The sequence below is a fragment of the Medicago sativa genome, chromosome 8 (genome assembly GCF_051527215.1).
Source record: "Medicago sativa cultivar Bolivia chromosome 8, Bolivia_mono, whole genome shotgun sequence".
NCBI lineage: Eukaryota > Viridiplantae > Streptophyta > Magnoliopsida > Fabales > Fabaceae > Medicago > Medicago sativa.
Window position 1 is genome coordinate 39,045,651 of NC_140756.1, and position 17,086 is coordinate 39,062,736.

At 37.4% G+C, this 17,086-nt stretch overlaps 1 long non-coding RNA gene and 1 pseudogene across 1 annotated transcript; both read right to left on the reverse strand.

The window, feature by feature from the left end:
- Positions 1–784: 784 nt before the first annotated feature.
- LOC146899000 (uncharacterized) lies at positions 785–15,226 on the reverse strand (annotated as a pseudogene).
- A 991-nt stretch (positions 15,227–16,217) lies between these two features.
- LOC146899001 (uncharacterized) lies at positions 16,218–16,705 on the reverse strand. Its single transcript, XR_015023288.1, has 2 exons — positions 16,602–16,705; positions 16,218–16,442 (listed from the first exon to the last, which is right to left on the reverse strand). It is a non-coding gene; the product is annotated as an uncharacterized LOC146899001 (long non-coding RNA).
- Positions 16,706–17,086: the final 381 nt, after the last annotated feature.

A 17,086-nucleotide genomic window follows, 5' to 3' on the forward strand; every position in this document is an offset into this window, starting at 1 on the left:
GGTACAATATTGGCAATCCACTCAGGATATTCAGCTGTCATGAGGAAACCCGCATCAATTTGCTTCTGCACTTCAGCCTTGATCTTAAGAGCCATGTCTGGACGAGACCTTCTCAATTTCTGTTTGACAGGAGGGCATTCAGGTCTTGTCGGTATCCGATGTTCCACAATCTTGGGATCTAGACCCGGCATGTCTTCATGGGACCATGCAAAGACATCTGGATAATCATGGAGAAGCTGAGTGATCTTCTTTTTCACTTCTGGCTCAAGTGCAGCACCAATTTCGATCTCTCGCTTGATCTCTTCAGTACCCAGGTTGATAAGCTCAATCTCTTCCTGGTGAGGCTGAATGGCTCTTCTTTCTTGCTCAAGCAGTCGAGTGATCTCATATGGTATCTCTTCATTATCATCCTCATCTTCAGCTTCATATACTGGGAATTCAAAATTTGGAGGAACCATAGGGTCACTGTGTTCAACGGGCTTATCATGGTTCAATCTGCATAATATGATTGGGATGATTTTAAAAAAAGTTTTTTTTTTATGCAGATTTTTGAAATTAATAAGAAAATACAGATGTTTTGGTGTTTTCTGGCATTACCATTATTTCCAAGAAAAAGGCACTAAAAAGTAAAAAAAAAACAAGGAGTCGCGGGAAAGACGACAACTTTTATTGATAACGGCAATGCCGAAACAAACACGCCCTTACAAAGACATCACTTTCGCCTTGGGCAGAGCGAAAGGATTGTTATTTTGAAAACAAAGAAAAACATGAGCAACAAGACACATTACATGGACGCATGCATGACTAAAGGAACATCAATGGCCTCCCAATTTCTCACAGTGCCTCCTGGTACAACAAATGTGGGCACATGACTACTTTCAGCGGCATCTTCAGCAATAGCATTGATAAACCCAGCACTGTAGAAAGTTCCTGTTGAAACACCTGAGGTTGGGGAGAAACCAAGGCCCTCTTTGCGCTTATTCTCCAGAATCTGTATCACTTTTCCCCAGCCAGCAGCTTGCCCTTCTTGAACAGCTTTCTGGGCATCTTTCAATGAGGCCATAGCAGTACCAGCTCTTCTAGGCTCCGCGTCTTCAACAGTCAATCCTTGAAATGATGTCCCTTCGGCAGACCCTGCTTCAACACAAGAGAAAGATGACACTTGGCTAACCAGATACGCTTCTTCACCATGTACAGTGACAAGCTTACCATTCCTCACAAACTTGAGTTTTTGATGTAGAGTAGAAGTTACTGCCCCAACGTCGTGAATCCACGGTCTTCCGAGGAGACAACTGTAAGAAGCATTGATGTCCATGACTTGGAAAGTGATCTAGAATGTCTCGGGGCCAACGGTAATTGGTAGATCTACCTCCCCAAGAACATCTTTGCGAGATCCGTCAAAAGCCTTAACCAAATAGCTGCTTCCCATTAAGGAGATTCCATGATGACTCAACTGTCTCAGTGTAGACTCAGGCATTACATTCAAGGATGATCCATTGTCCACCAACACATTGGATATCATGTCAGACTTGCAGTGTACTGAGATATGCAGAGCCAAGTTGTGATGTTTCCCTGCTTCGGGGAGTTCATCGTCACCAAACCCCAAGTTATTGCAAGCAGTAATGTTACCCACTATTCCATCGAACTGATCCACAGAGACTTCATGATCAACATAGGCCTGTTCCAGTACTTGCATCAGCACTTTCCTGTGAGCTTCTGAACTCAGGAGTAGAGACAAGATGGATATCTTTGACGGAGTTTGCAGCAGTTGGTCAACAATCTTATAATCGCTCTTCTTAATGAGCCTCAAGATCTCGTCCAGGTTGGACTCTTCAATAGATTTTCCTGACGGACTAGCATTCTTGTCAACAGAGGGAACAACTGGTGGAATTACTGCAGCAGCAGGTGTAACAACTTTCTTTTGGAATAAGGGTGGACGGACCCTTCCACTTCTCAGAGTTGTAGTCTCTTCAGCAATGTTGCTAATTGTGGCTGGGGATACGAGAGACACTTCTACCCCGTTCTCAATCATAGTTGCACCATACTTGTAAGGGATGGCTTTAGTAGAAGCATAAGGTACTGGGCCAGGCAACCTGATCACCAAGGGCTCGACTTTCTTTGTCTGAGATACACTTTCAACAGGGGAATTGTGGAACACCAGCACAATCACACAGACATCACTAACAATCAAGTGCCTGTCATCCATTAGGCTCTGTATATCATCTTGTACCACAGAGCAACCCATAGGATTTTGGAGACATTCTGAACAAGAAGCATGATCGTGGTTGAACAAAGACGCTTTGCAGAGTTTGACATGTAACGGCACCAAAGGAGTAGCAACATTACGGACATCCAACATGGGATCCTTTTGAGGAACATGAACTCTTTCGAAAGCTTCAATCATGTTAACAACAGCATGGTTTGGAAGTGGGTTGTCAAGAACATGAGGAACACTATTTTCGAAAGTCAACCGTCCTTTTTCCATCCGGTCCTTTACAATATACTTCAGAGCATAGCAACCCTCAACATCGTGGCCCTGAGCGCCCTGATGGAATTCACATGTAAGATCTTGCCGGAACTTGGGAGGCAACGGCGTAGGCGGAGGTTTGCCTGGTCTGGTGACACAATGCCCTTTAGCAAGTAAAGTTGGGAGCAGCTCAGCATACCGCATTGGTATTGGTGGAAAGGAAGGTCTGGGTCGGGGACCCTGTTGTTGCTGCTGTGGAGCAGGAGGCTGTTGTTGTACTTGCTGAGCAACGGCATTAACGGGCGCTGGTGGTTGACCCGGTGGCAGAGGGTATTGCTGGTAGAACGGTGGGAAGAAGGGATGTTGAGAGTACTGCATGTATTGATAGGCAAAGGTAACTGAGTAGCATTAACAAAGGCTGTAGATTGGTTACCAGATACCATCCCTAGTTCATATTCTTTCTTCTTATGGTGGCCATTCCCATACCTCTTTGGCGCATTAGTTGAGGACTCACCCTTTTCAAAGACAATAATACCTTCTCTGACAGCCTCCTCTAGACGAGTTCCCATAGTAACCATGTCGGAGAAGTTGTTCGGTGCCGAGACTATCATCCTTTCCTTGTATTCCTTTTTCAGAGTCTTCAGGAATGTCTGTGTTAGCTCTTCCTCGTCCAGCCGAGGAGAAACACGGGCTGATGCCCCTCTCCATCTCTGGGCATATTCACGGAAAGTTTCATCTGTCCTCTGAGAAAAAGACTTTTGGAAACAGTGTATCATTAGGGCATCTTGATCTGCATAGTTGGCCATCTTTCGGACGTACCGAATGACATGGTTATGTGGACAGGAAGATCCATTGTACTTATCAAAATCCGGCACTTTGAACTTCTTAGGAACCTCAAACTGGGATACCAGGCATAGATCACGAGCCTTAGCAGAAACACCGCTACCACGACTAGCTTTGACTTCACGGAGCTCTCCGGCCAGCTCTCTCAACTGTTCTCTCATAGCCTCCACTACAGGGTCTTGTCCGCGTGGAGTGTCAACATCAATTACCTATTGCACAGTGTGTACAACAGGATCGGTAACAACAGTAGTCACTTGAGGCATAGAAGTATTAGCACCAGCAAGAGTTGTTGTAGGAATAGGTCCTTGACCAGCAAAACCAGAGATACCAGCAGCAGTATTAGGAGAATAGAAAGCTGAGAGTCCATAAGGACGCCCATTGGGCATAACAAAACGAGCATCAGAAGCCACAGTAGACAGTGGGATAGAGGGAATCCCTTCAGTAGAAGCTGGGACAGAAGTGGCTGGTTGTTCTTGCGCAGCCATCAGAGTAGACATAGTGTCATGAGCCTTAGCCAAGTCTTCTTTCATAGCAGCCAATTCGGCACGGAGCTGAGCATTTTTTTCTTCAAAATTAGCCATGTTTCTTCTCTTATACAATCTTGTGTGATGAACTCTATCTGGTTGATGAATCTTGCGTGCACGAGCCACTTTTCAGACTGCGGCGGAAAAACCAGGAGGCAATGAGCATAGGGGAGCCTTTTGTGACCGATGAATGATGCATATGATGCATGATATGCAAATGCGAAAAGACTCTTTTTTTGTCAGAGGACTTGTCAAAGTGGTTGTGAACATCACGGAGAAACACGGTTTTATTTGAAGACCTAGAAGTTCAGTTGAGATGGTATCACTTGGTGTTCACATCCGTGATGTTCAAAAGATGACTTGTCTAAGTCCTCCGATAAATGCATGGAAAAAGTTTATGCATGTATGCATGTATGCATGATCACATTCAAGTACGGATAAAACATGGTGGGTTGAGATTCAAAGTCAAGGAGTCATGGGTGGACACGGTGTCCGGTGAAACTAGGGCTTTAGGAAATAGTAACTGGGTTCTAAAAAGGTTCCCAAGTTGCAACCTCTCTTGCGTATATCATGGTGCCACGAGACAACACTCGCTCCATGATTATCCGTAAGAAGGTCTAACTTGAGTGTAGTATCGCGTGACGACTAAAACTCGAGACAACACTCGGTTTAGCCTCCGCACTACATCCTAGAAAATGGCCATGGATGGGTTTGGTTATCTACGGTTCATAGCGTCATAGAACAATTAGAAGTAAAGTGCCTAAACGCGACAACACGCGCCGACAACATCACCTCCAAAATGCCTTAGCTATGTGGGATTGATCGCATAATCCAATGCACGAGGCAACCCCCGGAATGAATTGTCGATTATATCCCCCCTAAATCCTAAGTTCACTCAGCCCGGGTGTAGGACTTTTGATATTCTCACCCTACACGTTTGCAAGAATTTAAACATTTATTCACATAAGAAAGCAAGTAAAAGAAACAAGTAAAAAAAAGCGCAAGCGTGGAAATAAAGACTAGGCGTAACTCTCGAATCTCCCTAGTGAAGTCGCCAGCTGTTTTATCTTGGTTTTTCGGGTGTCAAACATTGATTAAGTTTGAACCTTTTGAACCTTTGATATCTCATTTTTTCTTGGGAAGGGAAAAATAAGCAAAACCCTTGAGAATCGAGGTCCGGGAGTGGTTTTCGCTATGGGAAGGTGTTAGGCACCCATAACGACTATAGTATCCTATAGGAACCGTCTTTATTTTCTACGTGCGCGCTTTATTTTTAAAAGCTATTTGAAAATGTTTATTTAAACCTAAAGTTTACTAAGTGAAGAATTGAAGGAATTTTGATTCCTTGCCTACGTACCCGTTTAAGGGATCAAATCCACCGTAGTTCTCTTCCAAAAAATGTTTTTGTTTTTGTTGATTGATTTTAAGTTTGAAAATTGGAGTTTGAAGAATGGAGATTGAGGGGCCTTGAAGGCATGAGACTTTAAGAAAAAGTGAGGTTTGATTAGTGATTTTGGAAAAAAGGTCAAGTATGATTAATTTTCATTGAAACTTGATTAAGAAAATAAAAGAGAAAATACAATGGGATTTTGGATCCCAAGGTTTATTGAGAAAATGGTTTGAGTGATATTGTTCAAGTTTTTTTGGAAAAAGATTTTTCTCTAAGTGTAAATCCTAGGCATTCATCTAAACATGCAATCCTAAACATACATCTAAACATGCATATCCTAGCCATACATCTAAACCTATCAATGTGATGTGTGTGCATGTGTCGGTGCTTGTGTCGGTGTACATCATTAGAGTCCATTGTCCTTTACATCATGCCCTAGTTTACATTCTATGGTCTTGCAAGAATTTAAATTGCATAAAAGTAAAGTACAAATATCCCTAAATTTTACATACTAAGTCTTGTATGAATTAAAATGCAAGAAATTAAAGTGAGGGAGGAGATGAGATATGGAATGCTTATGGTGTATGAAGCATGAAACAAAAAGGGTTAGTAGTGTATGATAACGTCAAGAAATAAAAGCAAGGAAACATCACTACAACAAAAGTAAGAAAAATACTACAAAACATGGCGAAAATAGTGCAAAATAGGCCTAAAGATTCGTCAACAATGCAAGGCTTGAACAAAACCTATAATCCTTATATTTTAACAAGTTCCCAAAGAGGATTAAGGGAGTGCAACATGTCGAGCATTTAGGACGAAAGTTAGGCTTATTTCACATTATTTATTCACACACAAAACTTGTAAAACAAGTAATAAAGCACAAAAATATTCACATGCAGTAACACACATTTAAACAGTAAAAAAAATATCACAAAGTCACACATCATGGATCACAAACACATATCAAGCGTGGGAATTGAAATCAACCAATTTTCACAAGTTCTTTGACATATCAACTTCAAAATTAACGCAAGAAACTAACACATTATTTTTATCAAGTTTTCAGTACAAGAAATTGCAAAAAAAACACTACAAAATTAACAAGAAACATACACAGATTTTTATAGAATTTTCCAAGTAATTTTAATACGACTAGGAGTGTGAAAAGCATAGACAGTGAGACAAATAGCAAAAAAAATCAGGAAAAAGCAAGCCAAAGGCCCAAGGCCCAAACACCAGCAGGAACGGATCAGAGGGAAGACTCAGGGACCGTCAGATTGATCCACATGGATCAGGACGAGATCTGACGGTTGTGATGGAGGGAGAATGAACCGGATCTGAACCGGACCGGTTTAGGTGTCTATAAAAGCTCCAAGACACCGGTCTGATTCATTTCCTCCAACTCTTTCTCTATCTACCTCTCGTTCTCTCATCTTATGATCTTCATCCTCTCCGATGAACACAACGACGGAGGTGTGGTGGTTCGCCGGCGGCGCCGCCACACCTGAACGTTTTCTAAAATCTTTTTACATCATTGTGTTCATCTGAGTCTCCTCTTTACAATTTCGAAACTGTTTTCTTGAAAAGATGCTTAGATCAGAGTAGATCTACAATTGAACTTTTCGGTTTAGGTTCTTCAAAACTCTTTCGAATCTCTTGAAACAAAACCCCTAATCTACTCTATCTTCTCCACTGATGATGAATTTGAACTCTGATTCGAAAAATAAACGGTGAATCCTTATGAATTACATTTTTAGGGTTCGGTTTCAAAGCTTTTTGAATCTTTTTGAACTTTTTCGTATGAACAAGTTCTAAACTTGTTAATCCACGTTGTTTCACCGTTTACTTTCGCTTATGGACTTTCGATGAAGATTATAAACTAAAACGAGAAGGTTTTTTGAATATACCTGGATTTGATTTGGAGATTCGAACAAAAAGATCCACGCGTTCGTTCTTGATTGTTCTGGTAAGTATTCGAAACCTTCAAAACCGAAAATAAATCGGTGAATCTTCTTCTCCTTCTTCACCGGTTCGATTCCTCTTTAATCTCTCTTCTTCTCTTCCTCAAACCTTCTTCTTGTGATCGTCTTTGACTTGAATTGCAAGAAGATGAAGGAAAACAGTTCGATGATGATGATTCTCGTAGAAAATCACTGAGAACAAACCTAATTCAAAAGGATTTTGTTGAATTGAATGCTTCAGCTTTGATTTTCTGGAAATTCGTATTGATTTTTGTATGCTTGGTGATGAATTTGGTTGAGAATTGGTGCGAATTTGAGAGTTTGTTGCGGTGGTTTATGATTCTGTTGTGGTGGTTATATGATTCTGTTACGGTGGTGATATTCTGTTACGGTGGTTAGGGTTTGGAGAGGAGAGAGAGAAATGAAAACGTGTTTATTGAGTTGGCAACTTGTGATTGGGATCCCCCCTGTGCAATTGGTGATGTGGCCCTTATATAGGTTGCCATGTGTTCTAATGCTCCAATAGAATGTTGACATGTGGACTTTGGACTGGGTTGGCTCGGCTTTGCTGAGTTTTTGACAAAAGGACCTTTCTGCAAAATTGAAAATTACAAGGACCTTTCTGCAAAATAATAAAAAGGACTAAAAAATAACACTGGACAAAAATAGGACTATTTTGCAATTTGTAAAAAAACTTAAAAATAAAATTCGAAATAAGCAAAAAAGGACTTGAAAATAATTTTTAGAAGTTTGAGGACTTTTAAGAAAAAAAAAACAAAATTAAAAATAAAATTGGACTAAAAAAATTGGTAAATTTGACTAAACGTAAAGTGAAACGTTTTAAAAATAACAAAACGGACTAAAACGAACCAATTACCTAAATGAGGTACTTTAAAGTAACCTCTCTCTGCCAAAATTTTATGTGAAATGACCAAAATGCCCCCTAGGAGCTAAACTGACTAAAAAAGACTCAACTGATATTTTTTTGAAATGAATTTTGACATGACATTGAAACAAGGACTTATTCAAACTATTTGAAAAGACTCAAACAATTTTTAAAGGACTAAAATGAGTTTGGATATAGGAAATGACTAAAATACCCTTTTTCCATGAATTTTGCAAATGACATTGAAATAAAATGCAGAGAAAGATGCAATTGATCAGAGATAAATTCAAATGACTTGAAAGGTAAGAAAAGAGTTGAGCTAGTATTTTTAGGTCCAAAATTAGGGTATAACATCACAGAAGCAACTTCATCTTGAGCTTCTGATGTGGGTTCAGCTTTTGGACTGTCTTCAAATTCAGCTATCTGATCAGGTTCTGGAGTAACTTCAGGAACCTGTATCTCTGCAAAACCTTCATCTTGCTTTGAAGTTTTATCTTCAAGCTCTTTGTCATCAAATTTAACGTGCATAGATTCTTCAACACAGAGTGTCTCTGAATTATACACTCTATATGCCTTTGACCTTTCGGTGTAACCTAAGAAGATTTCTCTTTGGGCCTTGGCATCAAATTTCTTTAGGTAGAGCTTGTTATTCAGAATGTAACATGTACATCCAAATTGAGGAAAGTAAGAGATGTTGGGTTTCATTCCTTTAAAGATTTCATATGCTGTTTTCTCCAAAATATGTCTGATATAGATCCTGTTCTGGACATAACATGTTGTATTCACTGCTTCTGCCCAAAAATGTTTTGCTAAATTTTTTCATGGATCATGGTTCTGGCCATTTCTTGTAAAGTTCTATTCTTTCTCTCTACAACCCCATTTTGTTGTGGAGTTCTAGGGGAAGAGAATTCATGGACAATTCCATGTTTTTCACAAAAAGATTCAAATGGCTCATTTTCAAACTCTCCATCATGATCACTTCTAACTTTCAAAATCTTTGATTCTTTATCAGATTGTATTTGAGTGCAGAAACTACTGAATACATCACAAGCAACATCTTTACTCTTCAGGAATTTCACCCAAGTCCATCTGCTGTAATCATCAACAATGACTAATCCATATTTACTTCCATATAAGGATGCAGTACTAACCGGTCCAAATAAATCAATATGAAGTAGTTCCAAGGGTCTGGAGGTTGAAACAATGTCTTTGGTTTTAAAAGATGACTTCACAATTTTCCCTCTCTGACATGCACCACAGAGTGCATCTGAATGATAGTTAATGTCTGGTAGCCCTTTGACAAGTTGTAACTTACTAAGCTTAGAGATTAATCTCCAGTTAGCATGTCCCAACCTTCTGTGTCACATCCATTTCTTATCATTCACTGACAGAAGGCAAATCACCTTCTGGTCAACCAGTTCAGAAAAATTGATTTTGTAGACATTTTCTACCCTATTTCCCTTGAACACAATGGATTTGTCTTCCTTGTTGATTACAGTACAGTTGGTTTTCTCAAATAACACATCATAACCATTGTCACAAAATTGACTTATGCTCAAAAGGTTATGTTCAAGACCATCTACCAACCATACATTATTATTTAAGGTAGAGGAATTACCAATGGTTCTTGTACCTATGATCTTGCCAGACTGGTTGCCTCCAAACTTCAAATTTCCTCCCTCTTTCATTGTTAGGCTGAGGAACATGGACTTTTCTCCTGTCATGTGTCTTGAGCAACCGCTGTCTAGGTACCATGATCTTTGCTTTGGCACTGCTCTTAGACATACCTGCATCATTGACATTTTCAGATTTAGGTACCCATTATCTGATGGGTCCTCTCAGGTTAGTGCTGGAAATCTTACTCTTCGCTTCTTGTACCTTGTGTTGTGAGTTGGGTTGCTTCTGATTAACCATCACCTTAGTTTTGGTACTTCAGAAGCTGTAACTGTCTTCTTCTGAGACTTAGACTTCAGAACCTCAGATTTTGGTTTCACCAGACTCTGAGGAACAGGTTCTGATCTCTTTAAGATCCTGATCTTTGAAGTCTTGGAATCAGATTTGATCATAGCCTTTAGCTTAGAGTTCTTTGGATTTGAGTTAATCTTAGTCTTAGAGCTAGAAGCTTCAGGTTCTGATTGAACAACAGTTTCCAACTCAGCACCTTCAGGTACCAAGAAGGTTTTTAATCCTTCCTTGATGCATTCACAACATGCTTTGAGACTGATTTCATTATGTTTCCCTCCTGAAAAACCAATCCCTTTACCATTGTTTCTGTAAATGCTGCAAATCATAGAAGCTACTCTACTTCTGTCAATGCCAGACATGATAAAATCCTCAAGAGCAATTTCATGGTTGCTTAAAAGTTTTTCATTACACTTATCTTGTAGCGTCTGACACAAGAATCTGAGCTTATCTTCATAAGTTTTACAAATGAAGTCAAAGCCCCTGAGTCCTTCTTCAGAAGCTTTCAGATCCAATAGAGTTGATTTTTGTTGTTTTACTAAATCAGCATATTTTTCTTTTAAATCGTTCAACTCATTGGTTCTTACTTCAAAATGTGTAAGAAGTTCTTTAAGTGACTCAACAAGTTCATCTCTGGGAATTTTAGAATATACCTCGTTTTCATCTTCAGAATCTGATTCTGATCCAGCTTCTGAAGTTGTTGTAGCTACTAACCCAATAGCTACCTTTGCATCTTCATCAGCTTCCTCTTTATCAGATCCAGATTCACTTCCTAAGTCATCCCAGGTTGCCATTAAACTCTGCTTAATCTGCTTCTTGAATTTGCTTGGTTTGAATGTTGACTTCTTTGACTTGTCCTTTGACTTTTCCTTCTGAAGATCAGGGAAATCAGCAATCAAATGTCCAGGCTTCTTACAGTTGAAGCATTCCTTCTGATCTTCTTTCTTTGAGCTTCTGAAACCACTCCTCTTGGTCAGAAACTTTCTATTCTTCCTGACCAGATACTGAAGTCTGTTGGAGATCATAGCCATCTCAGCAGTATCTTCTTCAGAGTCTGAACCAGATGGTTCTTCTTCTTCAGATTTTACTACTATGAAAGCTTTTGATGACTTGCCTTTGGATGGAAGAGCTATTGATTTACTCTTCTTAGTAGACTAATGTTCATTAAGACTTAGCTCATGAACTTTGAGTGAACTAACAAGATCTTCGACACTTAAAGTGTTTAAATCTTTAGCTTCCTCAATGGCAGTCACCTTTGGTCTCCATCTAGCTGGCAAGCTTCTGAGTATCTTGCTCATGTGGTCAGAAGCAACATAACTCTTCTTTAGTATTTGTAGTCCAGAGACTAAGGTTTGAAACCTTGAGTACATCTCCTCAATGGTTTCATCATCCTTCATCTTGAACAACTCATACTGATGTACAAGCATAAGAGCTTTTGCTTCCTTGACCTTCTTGTTGCCTTCATAGTTTGAACAGAGAGAAGCAAACATAGCTTTAGCAGTGGATTTGTCACTCATCTTCATGTACTCTGCTTTAGGTATAGCAATGACAAGTGCTCCTCTGATAATATGATGCTTCTTGTAGAGTTTCTTCAACTCAGGAGTATGTTTCTTTCTATCAACAGAAACTCCTTCTTCATCAAGAACCAAGTCACCAACACCTTCTTCTAGTATATCCCATAGTTCTTCATCTAAACTCATGATATAACTATAGAAGTTGGTTTTCCACCAAGAAAATTCTTCAGCATCTCCATTAAACTTTGGAATCTTTCCAACACTGGATTTCTTACTATCACTATAATCATGTGAGACATTATTATAGCTAGTATGACCAGGAGTAGGAGTAGGAGATACACCAGACATGTTTTTCTCAGATCTTTTACTATTACACTGTTAAGTGTTCAGACAACAGACTAAGGCTCTAGATACCAATTGAAGGTGAGAAAAACACAAGAAGGGGGGTTGAATTGTGTTTTGAAAAATTCTTCGTTTCTCTTTGAAACTGAACACACAGTTTAGAAGCTAAGTGAGACAACTTCTGATGTGATAAACAGAATCTAAATGCAGCGGATAAAAACAGAGAGAGAGAAGAAGAAAGACACAAAGCAATTATACAGGTTCCCTCCACAAATCGGAAGTAGTCCTGTCCCCCTTGCACTTCGAAGGAGAGTTCACTAAAATGTAATATCTGATTACAAATGCTCAAGCACACAGCAAGAGACTTCCTTTGCTCAAGCACACTTTGCAATAGTCTTCCTATGCTCAAGAACACAATCAAGAGACTTCTATGCTCAAGCACAACTGCAAGAGACTTCTAAATAAACAAAATTACACAGAAAATTGTTTATGATTGAACACTTGATATACAATCAGAGGTGCTCACAATACAAATCAGATACAGACTCAATAACTTAAGAATTTCTAAGATATGAACTTGAAAACAGAAATTCTAAGTAACTTTGAAAGCAAAACAATTTTAGCAGAGTTTTGGCGCTTGTAAATTGTAGTTGAGTTGTATATAAAACTCTAAGTCTTCACTCCTTTATATAGAGGTGTGAAAGAGACGTTGTGAAATTGCCAACACATCAAAAGAGTCGTTGTTGAAGCTTGATCTTTCACCAATGATCTTTTGCCTGATTTCGTTGTTGTCCTATGAAGAACCAATTTGAAATCCATCCTAATCCAAAGGAACATCTTTGCAGACGAAGTCGTATTCTGGAGCTGTTTTCTTGTCTTGTAGCGTGGACACAAAACAGAGTAGTGGAGAAGGTGATTGTACAGTTCGTACACAGTACAATGTCAACGCTTTAGTTTCTTTTGCCAGCAAATGCCTTCAAATACCTTTGAAACGACCGTTGCAATGTTCCACTAGTCTTATGTTGTCCTTTGATGAATTTCGATCCATGAAACAACTCTTGAATCCTTGAATTTTGCAAATTCAATTGATCTTCAGCTTCTGGTGAAATGGCTTCTGATGAGGCAGCTTCTGATAATGTAGCTTCTGATGATGACGTGGCACTTCAAGACCTCTAGTCTTCAGGAGCACTAGTCTTCAGGAGCACTTGACTTCAGGAGCGCTTTTCTCTCTTCAGGAGCAACTTGACTTCAGGAGCGCTTTTTGTCTTCAGGAGCATATTGCCTTCAGGAGCGTCTAAGCTTCAATTTTGTTGATTTCTTTTGCTCTTTATTTGTTCTTCAGTACCAATTAATGATGTAAAAAATTTAACTATGGTCCTGTACACTTGAACAAATATTAGCTAGTCCAATTTACAATTTTTAATACCTTGTTATCATCAAAACTCTTTAAGGTTCATTGTTAAACACATTTTGTTCCAACATACACTACATTCCGGAATGTACCTTCCAACTGCAACAATTATCTTACCACTGAATGGGGCAAATTCAAACTTGCTAAGCAGCAGGACTCCAACATACGATCAGCATCTTCAATGATGGTATTCAAGTGCCAACGAAATGAGGTTCATTCCTTGACACTTGAATACCAGCATTGAAGATGCTTATCGTATGTTGGAGTCATGCCGATTAACAAGTTTGAATTACCCCATCCAGAGTAAGACAATTGTTATAGTTGGAATGTGCATTCCAACTACAACAATTGTCTTACCTCTGAAATGGGGTAATTCAAACTAGCCAAACAACAGGACTCAAGCATTTCGCTCGACATTCATGCTTTCCTTTGAAAAGAATAAATTTTTGTTAGGCTTGATTTAGATGATGGTATTTAAGTGCCAACGAAATGAGGTCCATTCCTTGACACCTAATACCTTCATCTAAACCAGCCTAACAAGAATTTAATCTTTTCAAAGGAAAAACATGAATGCCGAGCGAAATGCTTGACTCCTGGCCGTTTGGCAAGTTTGAATTACCCCATTTCAGAGGTAAGACAATTGTTGTAGTTGGAATGCACCTTACCCTAACTAATGACGATCTTCTGGCGGAATCAAGCTCTTGATGATATCTTCAGGTGATCTCACCAACGTCACCCGCATATCGATCCACTGGAACATGATGTGCTCCCAAAACATGCTCATCACGTTTTTGTCGTTCTTTAACTTCACCCAAGTGAATGATACCCTCCCCTCGTCGAGCGTTGGACGTTTATACCGAACGTTTTGCACCCTCCTTGTGTCTGTGGGATTGACTCCTTGGTTGAATTCATCCAGTTCATCTTTGAGACCTCTTAACGTTACACCAAGGCACTGAACCTTCAACCTATGAGGTTCTCCGCCGTTGAATTGTGCATGAACGTCGATCCACCCGGCCATTGTTTCAAATCCACACAATAAGAAATTAAAAACAATCAATGAAAAACTCATTCAAACATTTCATCAAACAATTGATGTGCAAATTATACATAGATCAACTTATATTTACTCTTAAAATAAATCATATACTATTACTAAAATAAAAAAATATATATAAAACACCAAATTAAAAAATAACCCTAAAATTTTAAACTATAACATAATCACCATGCAAACATTTTAATAAAATTAATCAACTAACATCTAATCTAAAAATGATTTATAACATGTAAATCTAATTAAAAACTAAAATAAAAAAATAAATTTAAAACACCAAATTAAAATATAACCAATAAATTTTAAACTATAACATAAACATCATGCAAATATTTTAACAACATTAATCAACTAACATCTACTTTAAAAATGAATTATAACATGTAAATCTACTCAAAAATTAAAATAAAATAAATCTACTCAAAAAATAAAAAATAAAAACATTTATAACAACTAAAATTTAAGTTAATAGCATTATAATTACTTACTTGTGTTTTTGTTGAATAAATTTGGTTGGATTTGGTTAGGTTTTTTAGAGAGATTTGTGAGAGAGATTTGAAAAAAGAAATTGGAAGATGAGATGAATAATGGAGATGAGAGAGCTTCTGCCAGACTTGTAGCAGAAGGTCCTTGGCAGTTAACTACTGAGGATTTCCTCGGTAGTTAACTGCAGCCGATTTCTTCAAAATTGGGCAGTAAACTGCCGAAGGGAATTTAGGTAAATTACTCGTGTTTCTCAGCCAAACCACATGTGTCAACAGCAATTTTCAAATGAAACAAACAGCTATCCACTCCCTTTCCATTCCACTTCTAGCCAAACTTGTTCTCCCCTTTATTTGTTTTTCTTCCTTCATAATACTCCCACCATCCATTTTTATAAACATTCATAGGCATATAAATTTTTCAAGGAAGATTCATAGTGTAAATGTATATATTTATGTAGTAGTATTATTAGTTTGACAAACAAATTATTATTATTAATATTAGTATTTAATTACTACTTCTTTTGGCTCACAATAAAGAATTTAATATGATTACGTGCATAATTAACGTAGTATATTTTGATCACATTTTGTTTACTAATATTTAAATATAAATGTGCAGTTATATTTGTCTCGGTGAAATTTATTAAAGGGAAATGTTAACAAGAACCCTGAGTGGTAAATTTTATCAAAGTTAGTGTAATCAATACATTGAAAATTGAAAAGTTTAACATTTTAAAAAAATAATTACATAATTTAAAATGTTTAAAAAGTGTCCCAGAGCACTCTTTAACAAGAACCTTTTTTAAATTATCAACTTTATAATTTATGTTGATATATAATTAAAGATATTAAATGTTAGAATTATGTATTGATATATACCACTACTACAAAAATGGGCTTATATAGCGCTTTTTTTTGGCTTTAGGTAGCGCTTTTGAAGCGCTATTGTAAATGGCGCTGGTAAAGGTAATATAGCGCTTTTTTTCCTGTATAAAGTGCTAGCTATAGCAGGGTTTATATAGCGCTTTATGTCAAAAAGTGCTAGCAAAGGTTATCCTTAGACAGCGCTTTCAAAAATAAACGTCATCTAAGACAAGTTTAAAAACAGCGTTTTTGTTTTAAAAGCGCTATGTAACAATAGGTTTAGATAACACTTTATAAAGGAAAAAAAGCGCTAGGAAAAGCATTTATTTTATTTTATTTTTGTCAAAAAAAAATTCCTTTCCAGATAGCGTTTTTTTTATTAATTTAAAGTAATATATATATATATATATATATATATATATATATATATAAAGTCTGAAATTTAAAGGGAAATGTATATAATTTAGGCACATTATAATTGAGACTATTATTTATCGAATAAAACATAACCATATCATAAAAAATGTATGTATATATAGCATAAAAGTCAGAAATGTATAGCCTCTAATATGGTAACATGGATATCTCTAAGAGTTACAACTAATTAGTTGACATAAAGATCAATATCTTCTATGGTATCATGCAGTCTTCATCTATCTTCTTGGTCTTCTCAACATTTTTATCCAAAACAAGCACGCAAATCATCATTCATTTCCAAATTTCGTTCACTCTCCTCCACCTGAATATATACCAGAAAACACCATTAAGCAATAACGCTATATTATATTAGAGATAAATTCAAAGTACTACTGATCATGAGTAGAAATTAAAGCAAGATTATAAATTAAAACAACTACGTACCACTTCTAGCAAATATATTTAGAAACATTAAACTCACCTTATTATAAAAAAAATCATATAACTTTTAGGCTGATCATGAACCGACACCATTCTTCTTAGATTTCTATTAGTTTATCTTTTGAGTATGTCACACACTTGAAATCATCAATGTACTGTATATATTATAACATTAAAAATAACCATGTTACTTAATAAACTTAATTATACATAGATATTATACTTTAATATAAAAAAACATACCAACTTTGGAATCTCATTTAGTTTTGAAATGAGAATATCTTTCATAAACCTCATCACAAAGTACCCGCAATCTATACCATTTTTTTGGCAAGGACACTACAAAAAGTAAAATAATAAGTAATTGTATAAGTTAGTTTATATGGTATGCCATGTAGAAGTCACGATGGATGATTATGGAATTGATTAGTAGGTTATACAAAAGGCGTATGCATAGTGTATATCATATTATCACATCATTCAATTAGTTTATTAGAAAATAATTCTAGTCACAAACAAAAAGTG